At 44.7% G+C, this 24,197-nt stretch overlaps 2 long non-coding RNA genes across 2 annotated transcripts in view; both read left to right on the top strand.

Moving 5' to 3' along the window:
* Nucleotides 1–11,283, top strand: part of LOC136614695 (uncharacterized) — a 39,051-nt gene extending 27,768 nt beyond the window's left edge. The window contains exons 2-3 of the long non-coding RNA XR_010790960.1: nucleotides 5,731–5,853; nucleotides 11,167–11,283. This is a non-coding gene — a long non-coding RNA (uncharacterized lncRNA). The remainder of the gene's footprint in view (nucleotides 1–5,730; nucleotides 5,854–11,166) is intronic.
* A 3,561-nt stretch (nucleotides 11,284–14,844) lies between these two features.
* On the top strand, nucleotides 14,845–22,768 carry LOC136614706 (uncharacterized). Its single transcript, XR_010790961.1, has 3 exons — nucleotides 14,845–14,961; nucleotides 21,036–21,155; nucleotides 22,519–22,768. It is a non-coding gene; the product is annotated as an uncharacterized lncRNA (long non-coding RNA).
* Nucleotides 22,769–24,197: the final 1,429 nt, after the last annotated feature.

Below are 24,197 nucleotides of genomic sequence, written 5' to 3' on the forward strand. Positions count from 1 at the left end.
AGTGTGTACACCCAGTAAACCGTAATGGCCAGAATGCGTGTAACGCGAGGGTCACGAGAAAGGCATCCTAACATAAAGTCCGCCATGTGTGCCAGGGTACCTGTACGCAACACATGGCTGTCCTCACTAGGAAGATCACTTTCAGGATCCTCCTCCTCCTCCTCAGGCCATACAGGCTGAAAGGATGACAGGCAAGCAGCATGGGTACCCTCAGCAGTGGGCCAAGCTGTCTCTTCCCCCTCCTCCTCATGCTCCTCCCCCTCCTCCTCCAAAACGCGCTGAGATATAGACATGAGGGTGCTTTGACTATCCAGCGACATACTGTCTTCCCCCGCCTCCATTTCCGAGCTCAAAGCGTCTGCCTTTATACTTTGCAGGGAACTTCTCAAGAGGCATAGCAGAGGAATGGTGACGCTAATGATGGCAGGATCGCTGCTCACCATCTGGGTAGACTCCTCAAAGTTTCCAAGGACCTGGCAGACGTCTGCCATCCATGCCCACTCTTCTGTAAAGAATTGGGGAGGCTGACTCCCACTACGCCACCCATGTTGGAGTTGGTATTCCACTATAGCTCTACGCTGGTCATACAGCCTGGCCAACATGTGGAGCGTAGAGTTCCACCGTGTGGGCACGTCGCACAGCAGTCGGTGCACTGGCAGATTAAACCGATGTTGCAGGGTCCGCAGGGTGGCAGCGTCCGTGTTGGACTTGCGGAAATGTGCGCTGACCCGGCGCACCTTTCCGAGCAGGTCTGACAAGCGTGGGTAGCTTTTCAGAAACCGCTGAACCACCAAATTAAAGACGTGGGCCAGGCATGGCACGTGCGTGAGGCTGCCTAGCTGCAGAGCCGCCACCAGGTTACGGCGGTTGTCACACACGACCATGCCCGGTTGGAGGCTCAGCGGCGAAAGCCAGCGGTCGGTCTGCTCTGTCAGACCCTGCAGCAGTTCGTGGGCCATGTGCCTCTTCTCTCCTAAGCTGAGTAGTTTCAGCACGGCCTGCTGACACTTGCCCACCGCTGTGCTGCCACGCCGCGCGACACCGACTGCTGGCGACGTGCTGCTGCTGACACATCTTGATTGCAAGACAGAGGTTGAGTAGGAGGAGGTGGGTGGTTTAATGGAGGAAGCATACACCCCTGTAGATACCAGCACCGATTTGGGCCCCGCAATTCTGGGGGTGGGTAGGATGTGAGCGGTCCCAGGCTCTGACTCGGTCCCAGCCTCCACTAAATTCACCCAATGTGCCGTCAGGGAGATATAGTGGCCCTGCCCGCCTGTGCTTGACCACGTGTCCGTTGTTAAGTGGACCTTGGCAGTAACCGCGTTGAGGAGGGCGCGTACAATGTTGCGGGAGACGTGGTCGTGCAGGGCTGGGACGGCACATCGGGAAAAGTAGTGGCGACTGGGAACCGAGTAGCGCGGGGCCGCCGCCGCCGCCATCATGTTTTTGAAAGCCTCCGTTTCCACAAGCCTATACGGCAGCATCTCCAGGCTGGTCAATTTGGCTATGTGCACGTTTAACGCTTGAGCGTGCGGGTGTGTGGCAGCGTACTTGCGCTTGCGCTCAAACAGTTGCGCTAGCGACGGCTGGACGCTGCGCTGAGAGACATTGGTGGATGGGGGCGAGGACAGAAGAGGTAAGGGTGTGGGTGCAGGCTGGGAGACGGTCATGCCTGTGTCCTGAGAGGGGGGTTGGATCTCAGTAGCAGGTTGGGGCACAGGGGGAGAGGCAGTGGTGCAAACCAGAGGCGGTGAACGGCCTTCGTCCCACCTTGTGGGGTGCTTGCCTTCATATGCCTGCGCATGCTGGTGGTGGTGAGGCTGGTGGTGGTGGCTCCCCGGCTGATCTTGGCGCGACAAACCTTGCACACCACTGTTCGTCGGTCGTCTGCACTCTCAGTGAAAAACCCACACCTTTGAGCACCTCGGCCTCTGCAGAGTGGCATGGCGCGAGGGGGCGCTTTGGGAAACAGTTGGTGGATTATTCGGTCTGGCCCTGCCTCTACCCCTGGCACCACACTGCCTCTTCCAACCTGCCCTGCTGCTGCACTTCCCTCCCCCTCTGAAGACCTGTCCTCAGTAGGCTTAGCAAACCAGGTGGGGTCAGTCACCTCATCGTCCAGCTGCTCTTCCTCCGAATCCTCTGTGCGCTCCTCCCTCGGACTTACTGCCCTTACTACTACCTCACTGATAGACAACTGTGTCTCATCGTCATCATCCTCCTCACCCACTGAAAGCTCTTGAGACAGTTGCTGGAAGTCCCCAGCCTCATCCCCCGGACCCCGGGAACTTTCAAAAGTTTGGGCATCGGTCACGACAAACTCCTGCGGTGGGAGAGGAACCATTGCTGCCCAATCTGGGCAGGGGCCCGAGAACAGTTCCTGGGAGTCTGCCTGCTCCTCAGAATGTGTCATTTTCATGGAGTAAGGAGGCTGGGAGGAAGGAGGAGCAGCAGCCAGAGGATTCAGAGTTGCAGCTGTGGACGGCATAGAAGACTGGGTGATAGATAGATTACTGGATGCACTTTCTGCCATCCACGACAGGACCTGCTCACACTGCTCAGTTTCTAATAAAGGTCTACCGCGTGGACCCATTAATTGTGAGATGAATCTGGGGACCCCAGAAACTTGCCTCTCTCCTAATCCCGCAGCAGTCGGATGCGATACACCTGGACCAGGAGCTCGGCCTGTGCCCACACCCTGACTTGGGCCTCCGCGTGCTCGCCCACGTCCACATCCTCTAGGCCTACTCCTACCCCTCAGCATGGTGTATTACGAATAGAGCAGAAACAGAACGCTGTAATTAAATGTGCCGCTTATTGGCCAGTGGTTGGAGGCTGACTTCGCTTACGGAACGCACAGCAGAGCCAGGAAACAATTATGCACAAGCCTGTAGTGAGACCTAGGTGCGTATGACTGAGCTGCTGGAATTCACAGCGCAGAACCAGTGAAGTGGCCAAAGGCCAGTGGTAGGCCTTAAGTATTTTGCTGCTATTTTTTAGAATGGTGAGGTGAAAAACCAGAGACACCGTATGCAGCGTATATAATGTATACTGTTACCCTGTGGCGGGATGACGGCGATGATGTTACAGAACGCACAGCAGAGCCAGGAAACAATTTTGCGCACGCCTGTAGTGAGACCTAAGTGCGTATGACTGAGCTGCTGGAATTCACAGCGCAGAACCAGTGAAGTGGCCAAAGGCCAGTGGTAGGCCTTAAGTATTTTGCTTCTATTTTTTCAAATGGTTAGGTGAAAAGCCGGAGACACCGTATGCAGCGTATATTATGTATACTGTTTCCCTGTGGCGGGATGACGGCGATGATTTTACGGAACGCACAGCAGAGCCAGGAAACAATTATGCGCAAGCCTGTAGTGAGACCTAGGTGCGTATGACTGAGCTGCTGGAATTCACAGCGCAGAACCAGTGAAGTGGCCAAAGGCCAGTGGTAGGCCTTAAGTATTTTGCTGCTATTTTTTAAAATGGTGAGGTGAAAAACCAGAGACACCGTATGCAGCGTATATAATGTACACTGTTTCCCTGTGGTGGGATGACGGCAATGATGTTACGGAACGCACAGCAGAGCCAGGAAACAAATATGCGCAAGCCTGCTGTAACGCTTAGCTGGGTATTAATTAGCGACTACTACCCCCAGCAGACACGCAGTAAACTGAAGACGGTCACAGGCAGCCCAAATATAGTATTTTTCCCCAATTTTTTTGAAAAAGCCCACTGCCTATATAGCCAGTATACCTCTTTCCCTGTACCACTGTCCCTGCCTCACCAGTACTGCCCCTATACTCTGTAAAATGACTGCAGACTGAGGACGCTATGGTCTGCACGCCCGATATACAAAAAAAAAATAAAATTGTGCAACACTGCTAAAAGCAGCCTCAACAGTACTGCACACGGTTAGATATGGCCCTAAGAAGGACCGTTGGGGTTCTTGAAGACTGAAATACCACCTACCACTCTCCCTATAGCAGCAGCAGCATCAGTAGCACTTTCCCTGATCTCTCTCAGCGTGCATCTGTGGCGAGCCGCGGGCGGGGCAGATTTAAATACTCCGGTGTCATCTGATCTCCCCAGCCACTCACTGCAGGGGGGTGGGATAGGGACTGGAACGTCATAGGAGGTAGTTGTAATGCCTTCCCTGTGCTTCTATTGGCCAGAAAAGCGTGCAAATTTCTCAGTGAAGGAAATGTAATGGAGTCGAGCACCGCGTGGTGCTCGCCTCGAGTAACGAGCATCTCGAACACCCTAATACTCGAACGAGCATCAAGCTCGGACGAGTACGCTAGCTCATCTCTATTTACCAGCTCTTCCAATATATTACCACTGCACAGGTTAGCTCTGTATGTCTAGAGGGCTGCTAAGTCTATTTAGCGATACTAAGACATTGTGTCATACCTTTCCCTGTGGAACAACCCTGGCCCCACAACCTTACAATAGATTCCAGACCCTCAATACTGGATCAACTTGGGGGTTGTGGGGTTGTGACACTGGGAGACGTATACAAATAGAATATATTTCCTTCATTTACCCAACTACAAGAGACCTTACAGACACCACAACTTCAATTATTTAGATATTTTCAATTGCACTATGCATTGCACACCCAATTTCCCCCGTCTCCACCCATATTTCAAAATATCCTACAATTGGTATCCTCAAATCTCAGGGACCTAAAGGTTTAATTACAATACTTTATACGCATTTACTTTTGGCAAAGATAGGCCACAATCCACTTGCCGTTTTCGACAAATGGAAATCCTCTATTCCACCAACACCCAAAGATTGGTCGGATGTCAATGAGTCCCACCTTAAAGTGCCCCCTGCTGTATATAATAACTTGATTCAGCTTTATATCATACACCAAGCATATCTCACTCCTAGTCGTTTATTTAAAATGGGGAATACCCCTTCGACTTCCTGTCATAGATTTCGCCAACCGGGAGCGAACTTTTGGCATCTAATATAGGAATGTCCTTTTGTCAATGATTTTTGGTCTAATATAATTACTTTTATAAATCCACTTCTGTCACCCCCCTTTAGTATAAATTTAGACCATAAAATTATTTTATTTGGTTTATGATCAGAAGAACATTGGCCTAAATGTGTATGCATTTTTCTCAGAGAGGTCTTATTTCTGGCACGTACAGTGGTAGCTATGCAATGGATGTCTGTTCAGCCGCCCTCTGTGTCACATTGGATCCAGATAGTAAACACTGCAATTTAATACAAAAAAAGTTATTTACCAGAATAGAGGCTGCCCAGGTAAATTCCAGGAGATTTGGGACTCCTGGCTTAATGCAAACTTCACCTTGACTCCAGACTGAGTATTTGGTGTTTTCTATTCCTTCTCGGTTTCTGGATTGTTTCATGTTATAAGAAGTTTATTATAATTATAATTTCATAATACTGTAATTAAAAAAAAGAAAAAGAAATGGAAATTTATATTTATGTCGAAAAACTGTACAGGACACTATTGTCTAATCAACATGCTATGTATCTAAACAAATTCCTTTATTTTTCTGTGATGCACATGATATATAATAAAGCAAAGTTTTTAAAAAAAGTTTATGGAATCCGGGAGGTCGTTCCTTTTTATGGGAGTCTTAAAAATTCCTGGTTGACAAGTATAAATTGTCTTTACTTCCTCCTGCAACATTATTATGAAACCTTATAAATAAATTCACTAAACATTTATTTCCTGTGTTTTACACCTAGAAGGATGGAGATCCATGTATATACAGCGATAATTGTAAGAGCCGGTGTTGTCACAGAGATTCCCCTAACGGCTCTGGGAAATGCCTCCTAAAATCATTGCCAGATGTGAGATGCTACGGCCGGGTGAGTACCTGTAAGTTGCTGTTGCACTGGTTCCTCCTCCCCGCACTCAGTATAATTCCTCACTCACATTGGTTTTAACCTGTCAGATCTACATAATTAATTTTCCAATATGACACTGCATGAGGAAGAATTCCCACTACATGACCTACAGCTCGGATTGGCAGAGCATTCAATAGAATTTCAAAATAGTGCAGATTTAGCTGCAGATTTGGGTGTGGAATCTGTGTCCAATTGTGCAGTGATATTTTGCCATGTGAATGAGGCCTAAGGGCCCTCTGTCCCTCTTTTCATGTTTTTTAAGTAATTATTTTGCATTGTTCGTAAAACATAGAACTTGGAGCATCTTCTGAGAACTATACACGGAGGGGTTACTATTTTATTTCTTTTAGAAATACAAAGTGAAGGCTTAGTCACACGGGTGTTTTTTAGCACGATTTTTTGTGCCCAAAACTGATGCGCACACAAAATCGTGTGACCGAAGCCAGCGTCACGGCTGAAAAAAACGCTGCTAGCAGCATTTATCAGCCCAAAGGGCGCGGTCACACGGGCGCTGCCCGCTATCCCATTGAATTCAATGGAGCCGGCAATACAGCCGGCCCCATTGAAAGCAATGGGCTACCGGCAATCGCTGTATTAATTTTCGGGGAAGGGCTTTAAATATAAGCCCTTCCCTGAAAAGCATCCTAAAAAAGTGTAAAAAGTAAAACAATATATACACTCACCTTTTTGCAGCAGTCGGAGCTCAGCCGCGTCCAGCCGGCTCTTCTCCTGAACTGCTTTCAGTAGTATTCAGCAGGTGGGCCCACCCAGCAATAATGGCCTTGACAGGCCCATGCCAAGTAATAATGGCGCATATAGGCCATCAGTCAGTAGTAATTCTCCATATAGGCACTCACTCACAATTAATGCCTCATGTAAGCCCTCCCATTCAGTATTAATCCCCCACATAGACACCCACTCAGTATTAATTGCCTCAAAGACCCCCACTAAGGCCCATAGACCCCTATATAAGCTCCTATACAGTAATAATGACCCTATTCAGTAGTGATGCCTCATATAGGCGCCACTCAGGAATAATCCCACAAAAAAGCTCCAGCCCCACCACTCAGTAGCAGTGCACCACATAGGCCTCTGCCCCGACACTCAATAATGATTTCCCTCAAAAGCCCCACACTCAACAATGATGTTTGTCATAGGCCTCAGCTCTCACTCAGTAGCAATCGCTCTCATAGGCCCAAGCCCCCATTTCATAATGGTGTGCTAGATAGATAGATAGAAACTACAGAAAAAAGACTATAGACCTGCGCTACTTGATATACCAGATCAATTATGCATGTCTCAATAATCAGTATTTCCAATAGAGACAAACAAAACGCTTTTTTTATTTTATACAAATAAAAGAAAAGAGGTAGCAACCTCCTCAGTTTGATATATAAAAATACTTGCGGGATCCTTATGCATGCGACGCGTTTCGGCGCAATATACGCCTTTCTCAAGCATACAAATACATCAACAAACATGGGTATAAATAGGACTAAACAAATTACGTACCTATTGCAAGGTATCATTCATCAAGTGTGGGTGGGTTGCAGTTCTTGGCGCCGTTATGGCCAGGAAAGATGACGTATCAGGCATCACCACACTCAATACGGCGCTCCGGATGTGACATATGCGGCCGGCATCGGAGATCGTAATGCCTCTAATGTTATTCCGGATCACGCCTCCCTAGGTTCGGTGGTGCGTATCATTAAACGTAGCTCCTTTCTACCTGGAGACACACGCCGTAGTGACGTAGCTCCGTGATTTCCATGATGAAACGCAACGTAGCGCTTCCTGACTCCGGTACGTGCCGTGATGACGTGGCTCAAAAAATTGCCGAGATGGAACGCAACGCTGCGCTTCAGGGGGCGTGGAAGCGGCCGATCATGTGACTCGTAATAGCACTATGTGTTTAATATATACGCGGCTATTTGAATAAAACTACAACGTTTTGAATTGATTACTTCATGCGGCCGATCATGAAACTTATAATGGCACTATGTGCTGAGTATACACGGGGCTATTGAATGAAACTAAAACGTTTTAAATTAATTACTTCATGCGTTTCTTAATTTAAATCATTTGTTTTGATAATATATCAAATTATTATGCATGAGACCAGGTGCCTAAACAACTATAGAGGTAATAGACATTAATTATCATCATCATTTGGTGAGCATACATTAAATATAAATTGTTCATAACTAACATTCTTAAGGTAATAATTATTATGTACATATTATAAGCCATATATAAATAAAAATTCTTTTCGATATATGAAAGCTAGCAATATAATTAATAATCAGATAAACATAGTGATAATTAATGTATCCTGTGATGATCTTCTATATAGTAATGTAAAAATATATAACTCTATACAGTAAAATGTTAAATACATATTCACATAAAATATCAATAACCAATATCCTCAACTTCAAAATTAATAATTATTCAAAACTCATTATAAAATGCAAATCGAATAAAAAACTACCTATTAATACATCTATATAAGAGGCATAATTATATATTAATATTGTATCAAAATATTTTCTCCAGAGATTCATTTAAGCCTTTGGGGAACAAAATATCCAGCCGGAAAATCCAGAACATTTCGCGCGTTTTTAGGCGAGCGAAAGAACCAGAAGTTATCATTTCTAATGGAGTAACTCTCAATAGAGATGCATTCTTATGGTGTCTCTCCATAAAGTGACGAGAAACGCTATGCTTTTGAAAGCCTCTCTTGATATTATATCTATGCTGGTTTATTCTGACTCTCAAAAGCATAGCGTTTCTCGTCACTTTATGGAGAGACACCATAAGAATGCATCTCTATTGAGAGTTACTCCGTTAGAAATGATAACTTCTGGTTCTTTCGCTCGCCTAAAAACGCGCGAAATGTTCTGGATTTTCCGGCTGGATACTTTGTTCCCCAAAGGCTTAAATGAATCTCTGGAGAAAATATTTTGATACAATATTAATATATAATTATGCCTCTTATATAGATGTATTAATAGGTAGTTTTTTATTCGATTTGCATTTTATAATGAGTTTTGAATAATTATTAATTTTGAAGTTGAGGATATTGGTTATTGATATTTTATGTGAATATGTATTTAACATTTTACTGTATAGAGTTATATATTTTTACATTACTATATAGAAGATCATCACAGGATACATTAATTATCACTATGTTTATCTGATTATTAATTATATTGCTAGCTTTCATATATCGAAAAGAATTTTTATTTATATATGGCTTATAATATGTACATAATAATTATTACCTTAAGAATGTTAGTTATGAACAATTTATATTTAATGTATGCTCACCAAATGATGATGATAATTAATGTCTATTACCTCTATAGTTGTTTAGGCACCTGGTCTCATGCAAAATAATTTGATATATTATCAAAACAAATGATTTAAATTAAGAAATGCATGAAGTAATTAATTTAAAACGTTTTAGTTTCATTCAATAGCCCCGTGTATACTCAGCACATAGTGCCATTATAAGTTTCATGATCGGCCGCATGAAGTAATCAATTCAAAACGTTGTAGTTTTATTCAAATAGCCACGTATATATTAAACACATAGTGCTATTACGAGTCACATGATCGGCCGCTTCCACGCCCCCTGAAGCGCAGCGTTGCGTTCCATCTCGGCAATTTTTTGAGCCACGTCATCACGGCACGTACCGGAGTCAGGAAGCGCTACGTTGCGTTTCATCATGGAAATCACGGAGCTACGTCACTACGGCGTGTGTCTCCAGGTAGAAAGGAGCTACGTTTAATGATACGCACCACCGAACCTAGGGAGGCGTGGTCCGGAATAACATTAGAGGCATTACGATCTCCGATGCCGGCCGCATATGTCACATCCGGAGTGCCGTATTGAGTGTGGTGATGCCTGATACGTCATCTTTCCTGGCCATAACGGCGCCAAGAACTGCAACCCACCCACACTTGATGAATGATACCTTGCAATAGGTACGTAATTTGTTTAGTCCTATTTATACCCATGTTTGTTGATGTATTTGTATGCTTGAGAAAGGCGTATATTGCGCCGAAACGCGTCGCATGCATAAGGATCCCGCAAGTATTTTTATATATCAAACTGAGGAGGTTGCTACCTCTTTTCTTTTATTTGTATAAAATAAAAAAAGTGTTTTGTTTGTCTCTATTGGAAATACTGATTATTGAGACATGCATAATTGATCTGGTATATCAAGTAGCGCAGGTCTATAGTCTTTTTTCTGTAGTTTCTTTGGATTCATCCGACCTCCTAGGAGGAATGGAGTTATACTGTGACCCGCAGCTCTCCAGAAAGTTGGATTTTTTCTGCTTATCTGTCTTTGGTATACCCTGGATAAAGTAATCTTTACAAGCACACCAGGATGTCAGGTGCAGGCATAATCACCTGAGTGTGATATGCCTTGCACCAGGTGAGTTACCACACGAGCATCATTGTGGTATATATACATAGTGTGTTGGCGCTCTCCGTGACCCCTATTTTAGATAGATAGATAGATACTTTTACTCACCTGTGTTGCTCCTCCCAGCCTCTATAGCCATGTTAGCACAGCTCACGTGATTAGTATATGCAGAATTAACTGGTGAGAAGTACAGGCATGGAGTGCATAAGTAGAGTGAGAGGAGCAGCATAGGTGAATAGAAGTTGTTTTTTTTACATTTCACGAAAAAAAAAAAAGTTCTCCTCTTCTTCAGCCCTGGGACCCTAATGGCTCACTTATTTCTCCTGGTGGGTTGAGTGACCAGTCAGCCAGCATCTCCAGGGCAGGGACCGGGCACAGTTTTGCTTACGGGCAAGGCAAAGGTTCCAACTGCCTAGAAATTCCCAGTTGGACGCGTGTTTTGGTGATGATAATAAAAAAAAAGATGCGTACGTAAATATTTTGAGGTTGGCAGTAATTGAGCAGGTTTTTATGACTAAAATGCTGATAATTTCAAATACATCAAAACCCTGAGGAGAGACAAGGAAGAATTCTGCATGTCCCTGACTGCCTGCCATACATCCGCCGCCAGGGCTGAAGGATATTTCTATGGAGCTCCTTCCTAGAGACTTCATTGACATATAGCAGATTTGACACCTCTCCCAAGAATCAGGGCGATCTCCTCTTTTCTAGGAGGCTCATGGACATTATGGAAGAGTTGACAAGCATGTAATAATCTTCACTAGGTCATGTGACATAAATGTGAAACATTCTGAACAAATTCACTAAGCATTTATTTTGTCTGTTTTACATTTAGAATGAAGCAAATCGATGTTTTTACAGTCACCAGTGTCATAGCTGGTGTTGCTTCCCTAGCGGCACAGCGAAAGATGCGACATGTGTATATAAATATCCAGAATCTCGGAGATGTTTTGGTCCGGTGAGTACCTGTAACCAGCTGTTGTCCTGGTTTCTCATCCGCACACAGTATAAGGTGTTGTTTACACGGGTTTTAAGTTGTCAGATACATATTGGATTTTTCTGACATGGATCTGTCAGTTTAATCCCCGGTAGAATATTGCGGCTACGGTTTGGCACACGCACATATGTATCCAACTCCGAGGCAAAATACCCGATGAGAACAAAATCTTAGAGCCTTCTGTCCGTATCAAGACATTTCTAAATAACTATTTGCATTGCCCATAAAATAACAATCCTGGAGCATCTTACCTTATAGCCCTACATGGAGCTGTTCCTCCTAATTCTCCTGACATACATACTGACTGCTTGCACACGTAGCAGTAGTGCACATCGGCTTGTACAGATGGAACACAAGGTTTTAATATTTTTTTAATCTGTGATTCCCCACGGTTAATGAATATATTGTTGTAATTTGAAGTAAAACTGCATATGTTCGGAGGCAAAAGGTCAGTCAGGGAATTATTGGTACATGGACCCCCAGTCTCACACTGTATCTCCAACCACTGATTTTACATTTTCCAAATGATTTGCTAAGAAGGGATCAAATCCAAAAAAAAAGAAAAAACACTGAAAACAGCCAAACGTAATGATACAGAGATACAAGAGCAGGAACACAGCAGCTACCCGCAGCATGTAGAAGGGCAAAATACTGTATGGAGGTGCGCAGGTGCAGAATACTGATGTACAACCACTCTCACACCTATGATACACTGAGGGGCTGCTAGTATTATAGATAGGCTAGTATAGGGTGCCAGTCACACAGGTACATGTAGTGCACCATGCAGCCTTACTGCCTATAAGTGACACCTATACTATTACACCAAGAGGGCTGTCCTGCATATCCTAAGTGTACCACACAAAGTACTGACACTCCGAGACCCCCAGCATTTAAGGCTGCTTCCTACATGGTGCACTACACATATCTGTGTGACTGGTACCCTAAACAAGCCTTATCTATGTGCAGCTATAATACTAAGCAGCCCCCCAGTGTACGGTAGGTGTGAGAGTGGTTCAACATCAGTATTCTCCATCTGTGCCTCTCTGCATACTGATGGGAGATGGGGTGCGCTTGCCCTTGTATTTCTATATGAATAAATATGGCCGCCTCCCACAATTTGTAATTCTAAATTTCAGTGTCAGGTGGGGTTAGGAGTCATAAGTGCCTTCATAAACCCTATCATCTGCTATTTTAGCCTGTAAAGACTTCTAAGATTATTATTGTCAGTGTGAATATGGACATGTGAAATAAACAGATCTATAGTGTAGACCATCACACACGGTAATAGTGCCCCCTTACATACTAGTAGTGCCCCCCGTTGTGCCCCCACAATCTAACACCCTCTCTGTGTAGAAACACATTCAAAGGGTTAGTACAAAAAGGGCTTAGAAGCTAAACCCAATCTATATGCAGTAGGTGCTGACTGTAAAATATACCTGAAAAACTCCCATCCTAGCTATCTAAGCTGACCATGGCATTTAAATGGCTGGACAGATGAAGATAACTCTCTCTGTCCCCTGATCGCCCCCAGTGATGAAATCAAGGTGTGTGTATGAGTTGCCATTGCAGCCTGGGGCATTATGTGGGCATCCTGCTTGTGACTAGGCTTAGGCCAGATTCACATGGGTGTATTTGCTCATGAAATATTTGTGCAGGCAATACGTAGAAAATAGAGCCCACTGATTTCAATGTGTTTATTTAGAAGCACGTATTTTGTGGTTGTAATTGTGTCACCCAAAAAGTAATGCAGCATGCTCTTTTTTCCTGCACACTTACACAGGAACTGAACACATTTGGGACACTCATTTACAAATTCGGCCATAACAATGGCTGGAAGCATCGCTACATATTTTCTACTTGCGCAAAAAGTACAGTAAAAAGAGCAAATACGCAACGTTCATTCAACAGAAGCATTGAGCACAAAGGTGCACAAATCGGGTTATGCTCCTGTGAATCCGGACTGATGTGACGGCATTAAAAATACAATGTTCTGCAATACCTCAGTACACTTTTTCAACTAATTGACCGATATGAAGTTCAAGTCCTCAAGAGAAGTTTGACAAAGTTGTTTTTTTAATAAAAGCATAAAAATAAAACACAATAAAACATTTACAAAATTATTGCTGAATTTATAAATGGCCAAGCAATTTAAATATTACACAGAAAAAGCCATGAAAAAAGAAGAAACTTGAACAAAAAGCATTCACAAAGTTGTATGTACCCCAAAATGTAAACAATAGAAAGCAGAAGTAAAATTTGCCCAGCAAAAAACAGACACAGTTTCATTAATGGGAAAATAAAAAATAAAAAAAAAAGTTGTGCCAGTAGATGGCAACAAAGATAGTTTCTAATAAAATGCTTTCTAATAAAAAAAAGTTTCCCTTTTTAAATTAGTGCTAAATTAAACAGTTTACATTTGGTGTTGCCGTTATTGTACTGACCAACAGAATAAAAGTTTACTTCTACTGCAATGTGAAAAAAACCTGCCCCAAAATTGTGCAATTATTATTCTTATTATTATTATTTTTTAAACATATTTCTCCTCACTAAGAAGCTTTTTGTTTTTAATTTTTCAATGCATTACATGGTACAATCAAAATTACAACTCATCCTGCCAAAAATAAGCCATCATGTGGCTGTGTTAAGGGAAGAATAAAAGTGTTATGGCTCTTGGAAAATGGGAACGAAAACCAGAAACAGCATTATAGCTAACAGCTTAAATGCAGGTGATAATGGCTCCTAACGGTGCTTCCAGATACTTTTTACATGACATAGGGACTTGTGAAAAGTTTTGATCACTGGGGGTCTGAGTGCTGAGGCCCCTACCCAAAACTAGAAGAAGCTAACTCAAGCTCTCATCCGTGTGTTTTCTCTGCTATCTAGCTGAAGATGGTCTCAATACAAAGACTATGGGCTCATGTTCAGCTATGGCCGCCTTCAGACTAGCTCTGTTTCAGCGCTGCTTAGGAGCGCACAGAAAGCGCTTCCATTGGAAATAATTGTTTCCTAAAGAAATGTTCAGATGCAGGAATTGTAGCTGCGCAAAGCACGTGTATGTCTCAAGCATAGGACATGTAAGTGCTATGACCGCGCCTAACTCCATGGTGCGCACAAGGATAGGACCTGTCCTCTCTTTGCTGCTTGGTTTCCATATGCTCCTATTCCTTGAAAGCAAGCAGCTCGCACCACGGATTGTGTGAACGGGCTGCTTCAAGCAGCTTGAATTAACTCATTCAAGCGATCTTTACAGTTGTATAGCTGCAATCTTTCCCCATGGCTATACAGCGCTAAAATAGTGACTGCCTGAAGGGGGCGTAATAAGCAGTGACAGCGCTGGGATGAGTGCTTCAGCTGCTTCATTCTAGCAGATCAGTGAGGTCTCAGCACCCGCAGCCCCAGCGATAAAACATTTCTCTTGACATGTCAAATGTTTTTAAAGAGCTCACTTCTTTATGATACATAAATGTGAAACCTTCTAAATGAATCATGTTTCCTTTGTTTTATATTTAGAAGAATGGAGATTTATGTTTCGCTAATGAAAACTGTTATAGCGGGTGTTGCCACAATACAAAATTTCCCTGGATATTTTCTATATGTGGACCAAAAGTAAAAACTCAGAAATGTTTTGGTTCGGTGAGTACCTGTTATGAGCTGTTCTATTAGTTTTTCCTACATACAGTATAAGGCCTCATTCACAAGGGCTTTAAAGTGTCAGATTACACTTTGTTTTTTTCCAGCATGGATTTGCCAGCTCAATGCTCTGAGGCAAAAAGCAAAAATTTACTCCCTCCCCCTCCTTGAAAACCACATAACTGATGACAAAGAAAAGAAATCTAAACAGACTTGACTAGGCAGAGTCCCTCCCACTTCTTCTGTCATCCTTGTAGATATTCTCTTTACCTCCCTAGTTTCTTTCTGAAGGTTCTGTGTGGAAAGAAAGGCACAGGGTGGCACTGTACCCCAGAACAATGCCCAGGGAACACTTGGTGGCCTATGTTCTAGCTGTGGCTAATGCTCTGGCGTGGCATGTGGGATACAGACTGGATCTATCATCTAGCCAGGAGTGGAGGCAGGTGGGAAGGGACAGGGGTTGTGGGTGAGATCTAGGGCCCCCGGGCTGGCGTATCAGGGGTAGTATACCGTAACAAACCCATTACTATTAGAGATGAGCGAGCACCAAAATGCTCGGGTGCTCGTTACTCGGGACGAACTTTTCGCGATGCTCAAGGGTTCGTTTCGAGTAACTAACCCCATTGAAGTCAATGGGCGACCCGAGCATTTTTGTATATCGCCGATGCTTGCTAAGGTTTTCATTTGTGAAAATCGGGGCAATTCAAGAAAGTGATGGGAACGACACAGCAACGGATAGGGCAGGCGAGGGGCTACATGTTGGGCTGCATCTCAAGTTCACAGGTCCCACTATTAAGCCACAATAGCGGCAAGAGTGCCCCCCCCCCCCCGCACTGTCAGCATAAAGATCGTTCTTCTCTGCCGCAGCAGTAACAGCTGTGGCAGAGAAGAACGATGTTAGCCCATTGAATTCAATGGAGCCAGCAATACAGCCGACTCCATTGAATTCAATGGGCTAACATCGTTCTTCTCTGCCACAGCTGTTACAGCTGTGGCAGAGAAGAATGATTTCTCTTCTATATGTTCTCAATGGGGTCGGCGCTGCTGCCGCCGGCCCCATTGAGCGCATATAGAGAAGAGAACAGGAATCGCAGATCGCAGATAGGTGCGATCTGCGATTTCTGTTCTATAATTTATCGGACGAGCGCATAAAAAGCGCTCATGTGTCCGATAAAAATTCGCCGGACGCATGCGCAAATCGCGCGAAAAACGCCCGTCTGACTAAGTGCCCGAAAATCGCCAGAAAATCGGGTGGAGATGTCCAGCGCATTGCATTCAATGGAGCCAGCAATACAGCCCGCTCCATTGAAAGCAATGCGCTGCGGGCGAGTGTGGGATGAATTGTCGGGAAGGGCTTAAATATATAAGCCCTTCCCTGCAATTCATCCAGAAAAGTGTTAAACTAAAATATATATATATATATACACACTGACCTGCTCCCGGCAGCCGGAGTTCCGCGCGGCCGTCCTGCAGTGGGTGTGAAGGGGGTGTGAGTCAGACCTGCCCCCTGATTGGCTCAGCGCTGAGCCAATCAGGGGGCAGGTCTGACTCACACCCCCTTCACACCCACTGAATGGGTGTGAGTGAGACCTGCCTCTGATTGGCTCAGCGCTGAGCCAATCAGGGGGCAGGTCTGACTCACACCCCCTTCACACCCACTGCAGGACGGCCGCGCGGAACTCCGGCTGCCGGGAGCAGGTCAGTATATATATATTTTTTAGTTTAACACTTTTCTGGATGAATTGCAGGGAAGGGCTTATATCTTTAAGCCCCTCCCGACAATTCATCCCGCGATCGTCGGCATATAAGCCGTGTACCGGGGTGGGCTCCCCAGGATACAGCGAAGTCACAAACAAGAAAAACGACTCTGACACCAGTTCAGGTGCAAACCGAATTTTACTATAGCCCTGTGGCCAACGTGACCACAAACAATGGGTAACCCAACAAAACTCACATACACTCAGCCAGATGGCTGAGGCCCTTGTGCTGTACAGCGCTATACTCCCCAAAGGGCGCTACTATAATAGACTATGCTTTTACCTAATGGGCAGGCCTAACTAAACCGGCCCCTTGTTACCTATTAATACCGTTTCTAAGGAACAAAGGAAAGGGAGAGTGATCTGAGTACCGGCGGTGCAGCACAACAGCTTACAGACTTAACAACACTGACTCTATCCCCCCAGACCAATACAATAAGGAACGTGTATAAAGAACAGCGGCCATATAGCCAGGTGAATGTTCTCCGGAAGCTTCTTACTGAACAGCTGGATGTGGCCTGCCAGCCACTATGCCGATCCCGCTGAAGTGTGGCCTACCAGCCACTATGCCGATCCCGCTGAAGTGTGGCCTGACACGGTCCATAACCCTACCTAGTCTAACTACAGGCCAAAACGCAGTCCCAAGTAACTTGGCGCCAAAATTTGGTGTCTTGCATGCACATAGACCGGTCTGCTGTATGATCAGCCAAAGAGTCTAGACGGATGAGGGGCTCCTCCAGAACAGCGTGCGGTACCGCAGAGAGTCGTTACTCACTTCCTCAGCGGCATCCAGTATTTACCACACAATAGCCAGTCTCGCTCCGGTTGTTCAGCAACATCCCCGGCAGCAAGTCTTCTCCCATCCAGCGGGCATCTGGTGAAAATCTGAATCCGTTGCAGCTCCGGTCCCTTCAGGATACGACCTCCTTCCCTCTTCCGCAGCTCCACTCAGATGGCTTCCTCAATCAACTGACACCTCATAGTGTACCCACGCTTTTAATTTTCTCTACTCCCGTGCGCATGCTGTAACCAGGCAACGGGTGCTCCAATCACAGGCTACCATGGTCCTGTCACCTCACAGCTTGACCTAAATCTTTTCTGCAGAACAGTGACCTCTTGTGGACAAATAATAAACACACAGTAGTGGACTATTTACAGTAACAAGAACAATGTACACATATTGGAGGCTGTCTCACCCTCTCACAGGCAGCCCATTGATTTCAATGAAGTCGGCTGTATTGCCGGCTCCATTGAATTCAATGGGCAAACATCGTTCTTCTCTGCCACAGCTGTTACAGCTGTGGCAGAGAAGAATGATTTGTCTTCTATATGTTCTCAATGGGGTCGGCGCTGCTGCCGCCGGCCCCATTGAGCGCATATAGAGAAGAAGGACCGTTGGGGTCCTTGAAGCCTAAAATCACTCCTAACACTCTCCCTATAGCAGCCCCGGCATCAACAGCACTTTCCCTCAGCTAAGTGAGAACGCATCTGTGGCGAGCCGCGGGCCGGCAGATTTTAATACTCGGGTGACACCTAATCTCGTCAGCCACTCACTGCAGGGGGGGTGGTATAGGGCTTGAACGTTGCAGGGGGGCGTTGTAGTGCCTTCCCTGTCTTTCTATTGGCCAGAAAAGCGCACAAATTTCTCAGGGAAGAAAATGAAAGTGACTCGAACACCGCGTGGTACTCGTTACGAGTAACGAGCATCTCGAACACCCTAATACTCGAACGAGTATCAAGCTCGGACGAGTATGCTCGCTCATCTCTAATTACTATCTTTACAACAGTCATCTACTCATTAGCCTACTTAATTTACTCATCTACTATTAAGGAGCAGGATAGTTAATGTCTTTTTTTGTATGGAAACATAGCAGTGAATTTTTTTGTTTTTTCCAGTCATTTAGGGAGATGTTCCAGTTTTCGGATAATTTTTTCATCTTGATTTTTGAAATCAGCATGCTCGATTATATAAAACCTGAAATGTGCCTTCCATTGAGACAACAAAGGTCTCCGACACTACAGGCTAGTGTTCATGGAGAACGTGTTTCGATCTCCCCAGAAATCTTGTTCATCTCATTCCCACAATGCAATCTGTTCCCTTAAAACCGGTTACTATTAAAATTCACCTGACGATTTACCCCCTTCTTTACTTGAAGGATATGTCTGCAACACAGATCCATTGCTCGCCAATGATTATTAGTCAATAGCACATCTTATCCTTAATATATATTTCAAATTTTACATAGACAGATTTGTTATGATATAGACACTTATAATATTTGACCATATATTTACATGCATATGTTTTGTTAATGGGCTAATCGAGACCCCAGAATAACTTTATTCCCAAATTGTCTTAAATAATATTTGTTTTTCTGCCTTTAACCCCTTCCCGCTCCAGGGCGTAAGTTTACGTCCTGGCAGCGGGGTACTTCCCGCAACAGGGCGTAAACTTACGTCCTGGGGATAGCGCGAGATCATAAGAGATCTTGCGGTATCCCACAGCGGGAGCCGGCTGTCAGTCATAGCCAGTTACCGCTGCAACAGAGATGTAGATTGCGGTATGGGAAGGGTTCTTAGAGGGAGCGTGCTCCCTCTGTGAAGTTGCCAGGTTCTCGCGATATAATCACAGAGAGCCTGGCTGGTTGCCATGGCAACATGACACCAGATCCCGGCATCCTGTATTGCCATATCCTGGGATCGCTGTATAAGCGATAAGGTATTGCAGGGCAGTAGCCCTGCAATGCCTTATGACAGTGATCATCAGTGCTGGGCTGTAAGCCTCCCAGGGGGTCACAAATTTTGTAATAAATAAAAATAAAAGATAAAAAGAAAAATGTAAAAAAAAAGTTTTAAAAAACTTTTTTTTGCTTTTTCTCATATTAGCATACAAAAAAGGTTAAAAAAAATTAAAATTCCACATATGTGGTATTGTCACGTCCTTAACGATGCATAAATAAGTTGTACATGCTTTTGACTGTGCACAGAAAAAAGCTTTAAAAAAATGCTAAAAAACTGTGGCAAAATGCTAATTTTTAGCGTTTTGCCTCCCTAAGTGCTTATTCAGACAGCCGATATACGGCGTCCCTCTCTGCATGGGGAAGAGGCTGGAAGAGCTGGGAGCAGTGCACTGAGCTCCCGTCCCATCTCCACCTCCTTTACAACCCCTCTCCGCCCTGGGCACTATTTGCAATGAGAAGAGGTGGGCCGGAGTGGGGCTACGTTCGAGACTTGGCTCCGCCCCCACCCCTCCCATTGCTAATAGTGCCAAAGGGCGGAGAGGGGGTGGAGAGGAGGCAAAGAGGGGGCGGGACCTCAGTGCACTGTTCCCCTCTCTTCCAGCCTCCTCCCCCTGCAGAGAGGAACGCCATATATCGGCGGGCGTGAATACCCGGCCAATATATGGTCGTCTGAATAAGCCCTAAAATCGCACTAAAAGTGATCAAAAAGCCATATGTACTCCCAAATGGTACCAATAAAAACTACAGCGCGTCTCTCAAAAAATAAGCCCTCACAGAGCTCCATACATAGAAAAATCAAAAAGTTATAGGACTTTGAATGCAGCGATTTAGAAAAAAAAAAGATTTCCCAAAAAGGGGTTTTTATTGCAGAAAAGTGGAAAAACCTAAAAAAAAGTGAGAATTTTGGTATCGTTATAATTGACCGGCCCCTCAAAAAAAAGGGATTGTGTCATTTATGCTGCATGATTAACGCTGTAAAACAAAAAAAAAATCTATGGCAGAATTTATGCGTTTTCTCTTCCTGTTATCATAAAAAATAATAAAAGTTTTACAATACAGTGTATGTACCTAAAAATGGCACCGATAATAACCAAAGTTTGCCTTGCAGAAAACAAACCCTTATACGGCCGCGTCGACAGAAAAGTGAAAAAGTTATGACTTTTGAAAAATGGAGATGAAGATCCCCCAAAAATCATTGTGTCCTTAATCCCAAAATAGGCCATGTCATTAAGGGGTTCTTTCCATTATATATTTTCAAGATGCAGGTCCATGTACTGTCTGAGCGCGGGTAGCGGACATTACATATCCTACCCTCATCCATGACACGGAACAGAACAGGACATGGTCCACGTAAAATAGCGGTCATGTGATTAGCCTTATTGGCAAGTATGTGTCCGTGTGCCGTGAATTACATGGACAGCACAGATGGGAAAGACGACCGTCTGAATTGTCCCTAACAGCCTCTCCTACCTGGTGTGAAGTAATAATTGTGGCCGGTCTCAGGAATAATAACAATGAAACAAACCTTATAAAAGAATTATAACTCACTGAACATTTATTTCCTCTCTTTTACATTTAGGACAATGGAGATGCCTGTGCTCTTAGTGAATATTGTAAGAGCGGGTGCTGCCTAAATGTTCGGTTGGGTAGAAGTACATGTAGACCAAAAGCAAAAGAAAATGAGCAGTGTGACCCTGAGGTGAGTATCTGTAAGTGGCTGCCATACTGGTTTTTCTATCAGGCCGTATTCACACGTTGAAGAGGGAGTTGTACTTGAGATTCTAGTGAGCATGGCGCAGCACACAGACCCCCCACCCCCACCCCCATACACATGCTGTGTGGGACCCCGCAGCTTACATGTCACATGCTTATTGAAGACTTGCATGGAAATAAGTTATTCAGAGATTTATCAAACTTGGACCAACAATCTGAGTTTAAAAAAAAAACAAAAAAAACCCGTGGAACTCGCAGGTTTGTGCATTGCAATGCGATAAAAATTAGGCTCCATAGGGAAACATGGGCTAGAAAAGATACAAATAAATAAAACCACACACCGCCAAAAGATGGCACATGTCGTAATTTGTTTTCACGCCACATTGCAGTGAAAACATCCTAAATGGGAATAAAACCATTGAAAATCATTGGTTTCATAATTCTGTGTTATCACTCATCCTCGCATCGCGCTATTTTATTGCCATCGTGAAGACAGCCTAAGATCAGATTCACACTGATGAGCGCAATATTGGGCTGTGATTCCCGGCCTGATGTTGAACTCACCGCCATGTGAAAGTCCAGTGGATGTTGGGCGTTTTCATGTGACAACAGCCTCACATCACTGCAGGGATGAAGGGAATCCCCACCGCAGCCGTCACAGGATCGCGGGGTTCTCCCATCACTATCATTGACAACAATAGGGCTGTGATGTGAGATCTCACAGACAGATAGGACATGCTGTGATTTGTCTCCTGCATAAAAGCAACTGTCTTCTTTCCTGAGTGCCTCCTCCATTTTTTTCAGTTCCCATAGGAATCTATGGGACCTGCTCGTCCGCAAAGATTCGGGTGCCGGTGGGGATGAGCGGTGGGTTGCGGGAGTGAGCAGGAGGAAGCTGGGGGGGGACGGGGGGACAGGCAGATACTCGAAAAGGACGATACTCGCTCGAGTATTTGTCCTTAACGAGTATGCTCGCTCATCTCTAGTCAAGACCTATTTTGTGACGCAGCGAACAAAAATCAGTGGCCGAAAATGGTCGCCGATTTCTCCTTGTGACTTTTTCACATGCCCTAAAATTGCTCAAATGATTGAATGCATTGAATTCCACTGCTTCACACGGTCGCAATTTTTGGACTATGTTTTATTGAAGCTAAATAGCGACATAAAAACGCTCATGTTAATGAGTCCTAAAACCGCGTGCGGTGGGAGATGTAGCGCCAGACAGGACATTCTCCGTAACTGGATCCCCGGCCTCACGCTGCGTCTCCCACCGCTGATCTTACATGTTACTGGCAGATGTGGATAGGATTCATATGTGTCTTTATTAACCCTATCATCTCTTTCTTCAGACTAATAATGTGTTCTATAAGTACAACTGCCCATGTGAGAGCGGACTTATATGTGAGGAGCAGACATTTGAGGCCTTACTCTGCACATTACGATTACAATTCTATAAAATATATGCCCCACTTGCTAAATGCAAGGACCCAGACAATAGAATCTGCAAGAAGCCTGGCACAGCAAATAACTGAATCTAAGATGAGAAAGTATCCGCCGGTATCTACACGGATCTACAAGAGGTTGTCAGTCTTATGGAAATAAAGCTTCTACAACTTCCTCATATGTTTTGTCTTTCCTCACTGTTTTCAAGATCTCTGCTTGTTGTCAGTGAATGAAAACATGCAGAGGCTGAGAAGCCATCACTTTGCCTGGCTCACACAGCAGCAGTTTGTTACAATGTACCAACCAGGAGTCTAGAAGAGGAGTAAAGGCTCATTCACAGAGGTATAAATATGCCCCATATTTTGCACGTAGTATGGAACCTACAGGGGGTTCTCTCACATCTGAGTATCTTTCACATTATTTACGCTCACATGAAAAAATTAGCTGCATGTCCCATTTTGAGCTTAAATATATAAATACATTAAAATAATCCATAGAAGTGAATGTGACAGCAAATACTAAGTGACTATGCGTGAAACATGCGTATTCACTGCGTATTGGCACATCATAATAATGGGCTCGGCCTGCAGTTTATTTGCGCCCCTAAATATGCAACGATTACACGTGCAAAAAAAAAAAAGCCAAAGTGGCTGAAATATGTACTAAATACTCAATTTGGGGGTAGCGTGGCTTACAGCGAAGACGGATGGAAGTGACTATGAGGAGCTCCCTCAGTGGAAATAGGCATCCTGTGATTATCCTTAGCCTCCTGCGGCTGACAGGGTGACACTGACATATAAGAAACCCTTCTGTAGTTCACGGCATCACAGGAGGATAACAGGCAAGTGCAGACTCTCCCCTCCCTCCCCAATAGGGAGACCGCATGTCAACACTTTGCCAGCGTGGATGAGCCACAAAACCTGGCAGTCACTGCACTGGGTGCCCAGATCACAAGTCGCATCACTGCACTATCCACCGCTGCACATACTCACTGCTCGGCAACGTATGGGTGCGGGAGCAGCCGGAGGACACCATTAGAGGACCCCACGAGGTGTTAAGCCGCATCCACATGGGCGACACCATATCACAGCAAGAAAATTGCATCATTATTGCTTTGGTGTTTTGTGTGATATCACATTTTCTCGCAACAATAGCACAATTATGTGGTGCTACAAAGTCACACATGGTGCTACAAAGTCACTCAACTTTGTAGCACCACAAAGGGGGAGGAGCCTTGAAATGTAAGCCCTACCCTGAAAATAAGCCCTATGTGCATCCAAAAAAATAATAATACATCCTCTTTCCGCTGCTGTCAGGCTCCAGTGTGCGGCTCCTCTTCAGACCTGGTCTCCAGCTTTCTGCAAGCTCTTCCTGGATTGGAAGTTGAAATCCCCACTGCCAGGAGGGGCTGGCAGAAGACTTAAGATCTGGGCTGAAGAGAAGATGAACGCTGTTGCCTGACAGCGCCGGAGAGGTGATGTATTAATAATAATGTTTTTTTTACTGCAGCTAGGTCTTTTGCAGTAGGATTTTCCACTGTAAAAGTTGCATCACACCACATGAAAACTGCATTTTTGTGTGATGC

Source organism: Eleutherodactylus coqui, chromosome 1, assembly GCF_035609145.1.
Source record: "Eleutherodactylus coqui strain aEleCoq1 chromosome 1, aEleCoq1.hap1, whole genome shotgun sequence".
Classification (NCBI taxonomy): Eukaryota; Metazoa; Chordata; class Amphibia; order Anura; family Eleutherodactylidae; genus Eleutherodactylus; species Eleutherodactylus coqui.